General features: G+C 38.6%; 1 long non-coding RNA gene across 7 annotated transcripts in view; it reads right to left on the minus strand.

Annotated features, from left to right (window-relative positions):
- The window catches only part of LOC109959143 (uncharacterized), a 266,643-nt gene that overhangs the window by 224,002 nt on the left and 33,000 nt on the right, over positions 1-9,641 (minus strand). For all 7 annotated transcript variants that reach the window (XR_002274769.1, XR_002274770.1, XR_002274768.1 and 4 more), the window contains exon 2: positions 418-486. This is a non-coding gene — a long non-coding RNA (uncharacterized LOC109959143). The remainder of the gene's footprint in view (positions 1-417; positions 487-9,641) is intronic.

Consider the following 9,641-nt stretch of genomic DNA (forward strand, 5'->3'; position numbering starts at 1 on the left):
GCCCCAACCCCGGGCCTGGCTCCAGGGTGGGGCCCCGGCTGCGCCATGCCGGGCGACGTCACGGTCCTTGATTTTAATCTATTCATAAAGGGCTTTTGAACCACTCTTAGTCTGACCCGTCACCCAGGACCTGTTTGCCTTGGGAGACCCTACCAGGGACATATAGACCCGACAACATAGCTCCTAGGATCACTCGGGTACTCAAACCCCTCCACCACAATAAGGTGGCGGTTCATGCAGAGGAAGTTGCATTGTTAAATGAAACAGATTTTAGGCTGCAGGGCTGCACAATCCTCCACAGGGATTTAAACAAATAACTTTTAAAGTATAGGTACAAAAAATAAATTTCTACGATGTCAGTTTTGCTACTGTCAGGTTTTTTGTAATAGGCTAAAGGGGCATTAGGCAAAGTATTACCTTAATGGGCCTCTCCTGATGACTCATAACAGCGCTGACAGAACCGATCACCTCCTGAGTTATAGCTTCCTGTAATGACACAAACATTAAAGTCACATTTTCTCAACAGATACAACAAAGCAACTGCAACAAATAGGCAAGCTAATTAAAGAGGAAACCCAGCAAAAACACCTAATGAAGGGATAATTAAGTGTAGTGTACCCCAAAAACATTCTGTAATAAAATTGCTTTACTCTTTGCTGTTTCAGCTTTAAACAAGTTATGACACACCATCATTAAGTTCTCAGAAATGTGCATATAAATAGGAGGGTTTAGAGCTCGATTTTTAAATAGCATCAAAATAAATATTAAAATCAGTCACTGACCAACATCCCCGTCAAATTCCTACTGATACAATTTTATCATTTTGTGCTATAGAGCAATTAAAATCTGCATGTTTTGACAAACAGTGCTTTTTATTGCATTATGGTCAGGGAGCGATAAGTAAGGGGTCAACACAAGACACTTTATTACCCTGTGTGCACCTTGGTGGCGTGCAAATGTCACCCTCCATGCTTGGATACTTGTTTACGAGGCTCATAGTTCAAATATGAAACTGAAAGCTGTTACTGTTCCCCTTACCTCTTTTTACCACTGCTCCCCTGCTGAGAGTAGTAGTAGTTTCAGAGAATGGTTCAAGAGCAAGTAAAAGCACACAGCTTCATGCCGCTGCTGTGCGCTTTAACGCTGTCTCAGCCTCTGTGGAATCAGAACAGCTCAGGCAGAGATAACAAATCTGCACCTGGGCTGCTGTGAAGCCAGACAATGACACAATTGATCATGTTTTTGTTTTTTTTCTTTCCAGAACTCCATGGAGATTTGGGTCAGAATAACACTAAACCAGGGGAGTATGAATTTCTGGGGTTGAATATTTATCAAGTACACACAATGTTTGCTTCCCTGACAAGGAATATGCAATAGATGAAGACAAAAGGAATGTGTGAACAGTCAGTGAAGACAAAGGCAGATATTATATGTGTGTAATCTGAAATTAAATTTTCCTTCTAGCAGGGAAAGAAAATATTTGCAGTAGGTTTTTATTTTAAATTTGCTTTACAAATTAGTACAAAGTTTCATAAGCCACACCACAATCTTCCCCTGTCTAAAGGGAGAGTTTGGAAAGCTTCTTTGAGTCACTGACAGCTTGGGAGTAATGAGTAGATTGCTTTTCTCAGTGAAGCACAGCACATCAAGTAACCAGAGGTCAGTTTCTATTCTCAATCAGCAGTCACTTGTCTGAGTGCCTGAAATGGACAGCAGTTGTCACTAGCTGAATTTCAATAAGTTGCAGGCCAATTAATCCTTTTTCAAGAAGACAATAAAAAGCTAAACAACGTTCACAGCCCTAAACAGCTGATATTTGACTCTAAGGCACATTTCTGTTGCATGATGTGAAAGAAAATGCTTTGTGATGTTTATTAGAAGACTTGTTGCTTGACCTGATTTTGACCTATTCAGTTTCTTTAAGCAAACTGCCCAACTGACCCAGACTGAGTCTGTCTCGGCCTTTAACAGTCATTAAGTGTGCGCCCACCTTAACTAGATGCTCCACTATGTTTGGTACCCAGATGCTTGTCTGACATTTGGTACTAGCTAAAGCTAGGCAGACACTGTGTGGCTTTTACTGATCGTGTACAAAATGTTAACTCACTGCTCACATTGTATGTTCACTCAGTCGGGAAAAGTGCGAGTGCTCACACTGGACATTTAGACAGAACCCCAGAGCAGGTGTATTGATTGACTCCAATAAAGCTGAGGTCAACATAAAGAAAAACTGTTACTTTTAGCTATTTTACTCTGTACAGCTGATGAACAGCAGTGATCTGCTGTCACTAGCCATTTCTCCTTTTGCTTCCAGTCAAGCCACCATTTTGATGCCGCTGTACACTGTGTTACTGCCACAGCTCGATTAGCCTCGTCCACACACATTATATAAATACAGCATGTCATACAAAGTCTACAGCAGGGCTGCCCAATATGTCGATCGCAAAGTTAGTGTCGGTAGATCTCGTGTCAATATAATGAGCTTAGTTAATGCTTTCAAATGAAAAATGCAACATTTTGGGGAACTTCCAAAACCTCGCATCAGAGCTGAAGACGCAACGAAAAGCATGTGCGCAATTTGACATTGCGTACTACACAGAGCAGATTGACAATTGTCGGTCAGAGTTTGACATACTCTTTCAAGACTTTGCCTCACTCGAGCCAGTCACTACATTTATGTGCTATCCATTTAGGGAAGATATTGAGGTTGATTCACTCGCATCAAAAATTGCAACACTGTTTCACCTGAAATGGTCTGGAGTGGATGAGATATTGACACTATAGACTGACATTTAGCTGAAGTCCAGGGCTAATGGACCGTTTTGGAACTTACAGAGTAAAATAACCCAAACATGAGGAAATGTGCCACTGACTGCATTATTTGGCTCTACTTATTTATGTGAGTCAGCATTTTCTCACACGAAGATTATCAAGTCCACATACCGTTCCACCATGACTGATGACCATTTGGAAATCTGCTTTAGCCTGGCTACCAGCAGCTACTGTCTGGACTATGCAGCCCTGGCTGAGTCCATTCAGTGCAAGTCATCAGAGTAAACTAATGAGCAAAAAAGTACTGAACTGTAGTGTGCCTTAAGGGTTCATGCAGTTATGCAAGGTGCGCCAACATATAGTGTTTACATAAGGTATACTCCGTATATAAATAAATATATGTTTAGTATTTTAACTGTAGGTAGATCATTTTAACTTGGTCATTTGAAAAGTAGCTCGCAAGGTGAAAAAGCGTGGGCACCCCTGATCTACAGCCTCGTTTAAGTTGATTCTGTCCACAAAATGTTATATCTCGTCTGTGCTATGTTGCTGTCTTTGTATTCGCACAAGTGGAACTAACTTTGGACTATGGACTTGCAAGACAACTGAACAGATTTCCAGATTTTCCAGAAATCCACCTGAGCAGTCATGGGCTAGATTGCTGGTCATTATGGGTAATTAATCACATGCCAGAAGCCTGCTCACACTGTACTTCACAAATTTGGCAAAGCCAGTTGATGGCTGTATAATTTAGAATCCCATTAGGACTAATACTTAGCCCATATATTTTTAAGCAAATCATACTTTATGGAATCTATTCATTAAGTTTTATATCCTAAATGTCAGACCAAATTGGACTTTAAAATACTCAGTCTCACATAAAATGTTTCTAAATGCCAATCAGCAAAACACTATTTTCACCAATGGAAATTGCAAATTAGGTGAATTACCCCCTTAGATCAAGTAGGATATGATGACAGCAGTCTGAGAGCCTCCGGCTTGGCAAATACAATAGTATGCATTTTTTGTCACAAATGTATAATAGCAGATTTTTTGCAATGAGAGAGTAGAGCTAAAGTGGGAACAAGAGAACACTTGCCATTTTCTTGAAGTTAGTTAACAAAACATTCTGGTTAGTCAACAGACCAGAAAACCCAAGCACCCCTCACACAACTGAGCTTCTTTATCACAACCCACCAGCAGCTTGTGGATGAAAACTTAGCGCAGCATTAGCATGCTGCAGAGCATGAGTCAGTACAAAGTATGACAAGCACAGTGGAATTACCAGGCAGAAAAACCAGTCATTTACATTCTGACATGAAAGAACAAGCATGCTCTACAATGCGCTTATTCTATTGCTCCAATATCTTTTCAAACATAATACTTCAATAAAGGCAATAATCTTTGACTATTTTCCTGCACATTTCTGAGTTACTGATAATATAAAAACTGAATAATGAGGTCATTATTAACAGTATCACATTACCCTCTAACTTGTGTGGGGCATTCGTCTGCCTGTGCTACAGTGCTGTAAAACACAAATGTCATTCAGTCGCACACTGATTCATAGTCTCAATTAGCAGCTGCTCCAATATGTCCCAAGATCATGCTGTCTTTGTAAACACCAGGAGGGTCTTTTCAAATTATGCTTTAAAAAGGCTTATGATAGAGGTCCATTTACATGTAAATTGAAACAACAATGGCAGAAAAGAGGAATTTCAAACATCAAGAATTCTAGCAAGGACCTCTGAACCAACCAAGCAAAGGTTTTGTAAATTGAATTAATAAGATTGACTATTTGCTGTTTTTAGCAAAAAAAGAAAAAAACACTTGAACAACCCATAGCACAAAATAAGAAACTGGAAACTGGTGTGTTTAGTAGCTAGTGAGCCAATCCCAGCTGACATTGGGCAACAGGTCACCAGTCTATCACAGGGCTGACATGTAGACAAACAACCACACAAACTCACTCATTCCTACAGGCAATTTAGAGTCACCAGTCAACCTAAGCTGCATGTCTTTGGTCTGTGGGAGGAAGCCAGAGTACCCGGAGAGAACACACACAGGGAGAACATGCAGACTCCACATAGAAAGGCACCGGGTCGGCCAGGGCTCAAACCCAGAACCTTCTTCCTCTGAGGCGACAGTGCTAACCACCGCACCGCTGTGCCGCCCCTGACAGATGTGAAAGAGGACAGGCATTCATCAGGTGGCCAGAGACAATGAATCATAAGCAACTGTTTGCTAACGTTTTAATGTATAGGGTGAAGGCACAGCAGTAGTGTCTATTCACCTTGTTTCTGACCCTGAGGGGTCAGAAAATGAATTTCTGTAGGTCTGAATTACAATATTTTCTCATTTAAAAATATTTAAGTTTTTTTAATGTCACCTTGAGGTGGCAAATATTACCTCGCTCGGAAACCAAATTTCTAAAGGTGCATTGTACTGTTAAAGCTTCAGGGTCCTGAACTTCTTGCTGAATATGGAGTGAAAAGTGTAATCTGGATAACATATATGACTAAATCCTGGTGACCCTGTGACAGCATGTTTTTTTAAGTGCTTCTATTGACTCACTGAGAAAAAAAACCCTTTAAATTCATTCCACTCACTGAATTATTTGCCTCTGATTCAAAATTCTAAATAGAATTTGGGTCAAGCTTTACAGATAAATTTTCCTCAAATATTTACTGAGCCCCCACCTCCTTTTATTATGACTTTCAACTGATCTGTCATGTAACAATTTCTCAGTCAGTTCCTGTGCACAATGCACATTTGTTAATAATGTCAAGAACTCCATCCCTAGGCACTAAACACTGCACATACACAAAGGGGAAATCGATGCTCTGTGGTTTAATAACACAGAGATTTAAAAGATCAAAATCTAGAGCTCCAATTTCCCATTCACAAAATGCTTGTAAGCAGGTTAATAAATTGGTTCAACATTAATGTAGATGAATGCATCTGACCAAGCAGATTCACTGGTGCAAGATCCGTTCTCAGTCCTGTGCTTGCTTCTCATATAAAATGGCCTCTAATTAGAAACTGTGCCATGGGTTTATATAAAATACATGTAGGGGAAGTGAGCTATTGTGAACACTTCAGTATTTTCCTGACTCCAACTCCACTCATTGACTCCCCCCCAAAAAAGAAATTACAATCCAACAAGTGCCATACAGGTGAACCATTATTTACTTACTCGATCTGCGTTCAAGTTTGAAAAGTTGACTGACGTGATCAGGTAACGTCATCGCATTCACTTCCTGGAACAGCACATCGCAGCTGCTGTACTGCTCCCTCTCTCTGCAGTGTGCGCACTAGTTTTGACGTGTGATGATGATGCAAGGCTATGTGACGTGGATGATGTTTTATACTTAAGACCTGCCCTGATTACAAACAAAAATGTACGACTCATTTAATAAATGTCAACTATAATGTACAGTATATCTAGATGAGTCATACGATTTTGATTCATCTTTTGACGTACTCTTGTAACTTTTCTCAAATGTTAACTGCCAGAAGAGACTGTCCTTCTCAGCAAAATAAAAACACTGGCTGCCAATTTATTACTTAAAATAGCATATTTTTCCTCTTCCTGTTAGCCCTTTGCAGATTGCACTCTCTTGTTGGCAGAGGCATAATTAGTATGGTTTGTTATTTTTTGCAGAAGCTCTTATGAAGGTGGATGGAGTTGATGATTGTGTGCTCTAATCATTTCAATTTGACACAAGAGGCCATGGTTTATTTCCTCTTTTACCATCATACACACTTTTAACATTGACAAGCCCTCCTCTATAACTGTTACTTATTTAAAGGTAATCAACTTAACCAATACTTAACCATATGAGCAGTAGACCAGAAAACAATGGCACAGAGAAATGAATAATTTTCTCCTATATAGTTCTGACTGGCTGTACTAAGTGATCAACAGTAAATGAAACGTGATGCATCTCGATTCTGAATGGTCCACAGGATGCAGGATTTGTGTGGGGGGTTACAGAACTTTGCAGAAAAAGACTTTGCACATTTGTCATTCACCTTCAAAGCTCATAATTTTGTTGATGTTCCAAGCTTAGTGATCTGTAAGTGATAGCATAAATTGACTCCATTCAGCTGGTGACAGCTTCTCCTTTGGAGCTTTGTGTCAATTTTTTTATAATGGAGAAAAGTGTTTGAGGGGAGGGAGGAGTGAACATGGTCAGTGAAGATTACAGAGAGGGAGTCAACAGTGCCTGAAGTCTTAGAAGACATTTATTAAAGCAATTCTAGGCACTCAATTACACTTGATCAACAGCACTGCTCACAGTCAAACACTCCTACCACTTTGGATTTCCCCAACACCATCAAATCTATGCTTTCAAAGAAAGGAGCGGCAGATTTGTTTGCACCCGATGATTGAATGACCCCTGTTGGTGTCTCTGTTGATCTGAAGTAAACTGTTGAATGCCAGTTTGATAGTAGGTGGAAGAGAGAGTGTGTAGATGTGTGAAAGGTGGGAAAAGGTAATACTTTCCTGTTAATAAAAAATCTGACTCATGACACCTCCATTCATTTATGAGCTTCATGTTCGATGGGCTTTGATTTGATGTGACTCATCTTGCTCGAGCTGAAAACAGCAGGATGTGAATGAAAAGTCGATATGACACACTATTAGGACCAGAGAGCAGATTCAGGGGGAGATTAGCTATGATTGTATCTCCGTTGGTGGGAAGACATTTTATACTTTTTTAAATTTCGGTAGCTGACTAAACTTAAGATCCATGTGTAGCATCAAGCATAATAGCCCTACCTTTAATATTTTTTTATGACTTCCATGGACCATTTGCTCGTTTCCCATATCACTGAATGTGGATTCATCATAAAACAGTAGAAAATTAAATAAAAAAAAAAAAAAAAAAAATTGTGTAACCATAAGGGCCACATAGCATACGTGTCAACTACCTCAATTATATTGTGCAGTGATCACACCTGATGAATCCATAGAAAATGTTTTGATAACTAAATGTTTCAAATGTTGGATTGTTTTTTCTAGAAATTAAACTGGTCTAATTATCTTTTGTTTTTGTGGCACTTTAAAGGTACAATATTAATCACCTTATTCACCAATGTACAATTAAGTGTCACAAAGAACTTTTATAGAGAGATGTGCAGGACTGAGGACAGCACACGTAACATTAAAGTCATTGAAACTATTGACGTAAACACAAAAAATTGATTACCTGACCAAACAATGACAAGCAACACAGAGTTATGATGCATAATTACTTTGGCAGCACTTTATCAACCAGTCACTTTATCACTTTACATATTTCATGACTATTAATTTGTAATTTAACATTCCACTACAGATCTAATTTTGTTTTACTACATTCAACCTGAAACATAAAAATCCTCTTTTCACCTGGTAACTTATCACTGTGAAATGCTCCTACAAAATAAAATACACTTTCCAGTCACCCATGACACTGTGCTTCGTGACCCCTGACATATTTAAATAATTACATTTTAATGAAAAGTATACAGTACCAAACTATACAGTACCATTGTCATAGTGATACCATCACTATCACTTTGGTATCACTATGACAATGGTTAAATGGGTAATTGAGGGGATATGAAACCATTAACCCATGTTTTTAACATGTCGTTTTGACTTGGGCAGTTCCCCAATAATATGAAAATAGCAAAGGTTATTCCACTGTATAAATCTGGTGATAAGCACAACTTCACAAATTAAAGACCGGTTTCTCTGTTGTCACAATTTTCAAAAATCTTGGAAAAACTCTTTAATAACAGATTAGACACATTTATTGATAGACATAAAATCCTCTCCGATTGCCAAAATGGTTTTAGGTCGAACTGATCGACATCTTTGGCCATTACCGACCTGATGGAGGACATACCAAGTGCTATGGATGAGAAGAAATACACGATGGGAATAGTTATTGACCTAAAAAAAAGCATTTGACACAATCAATCATGAGTTATTAATGGATAAGTTAGAAAAATATGGGATCAGAGGAACGGTTCTGAATTGGATTAGAAGTTATTTGACACAGAGGCATCAATTTGTGAAGTTGGGTAAATACCAATCGAGTGAGCTGGATATTGTATGTGGAGTGCCTCAGGGTTCTGTTTTGGGACCTAAATTATTTATATTATACATTAATGATATATGTAAAAGGTTTCTGATTTAGTGAAAGTGGTTTTGTTTGCTGATGACACTACCATATGGGCATCGGGTGAAAACCTACAGCAACTCTCTGGACGGGTTTCACAGGAACTTGAGAAGATAAAGAAATGGTGTAACAGTAATATAGTATCTCTGAATTTGGATAAAACTAAATTTATGGTATTTGGGAATCGCAGACTAGACAATGAACTTCAATTGAAAATTGGGGGAGCTAATATAGAACGAGTATATGAAATTAAATTTCTAGGTGTCATAGTTGATGACAAATTCTCCTGGAAATCTCATATCAGATATGTTCAGCACAAAATAGCAAAAAATATATCGATATTGGCAAGGGTTAGATATATTTTGGACGGGAAAGCACTACGCATTTTGTATTCTTCATTGATTTTACCATACTTAGAGTATGGCGTTGAAAACTGGGGAAACACATACAAAAGCTCACTTCAACCATTGTATATATTACAAAAAAGAGCAATAAGAATTGTGCATAAGATGGGGTATAGGGATCACACCAATGCAGCTGTCATACAGTCTAAATTGTTAAAATTTTTCGATTTAGTGGGATATAAGACTGCAGTGTTTATGTATAAAGCCAGGAACAATTTATTACCTGGTGGAATTCAAAAACTATTTAATGAAAGGGAAGGGGGATACAATTTAAGGGGACAGTTAAATT

The sequence above is a fragment of the Monopterus albus genome, unplaced genomic scaffold (assembly GCF_001952655.1).
Source record: "Monopterus albus unplaced genomic scaffold, M_albus_1.0 scaffold37.1, whole genome shotgun sequence".
Taxonomy (NCBI): domain Eukaryota; kingdom Metazoa; phylum Chordata; class Actinopteri; order Synbranchiformes; family Synbranchidae; genus Monopterus; species Monopterus albus.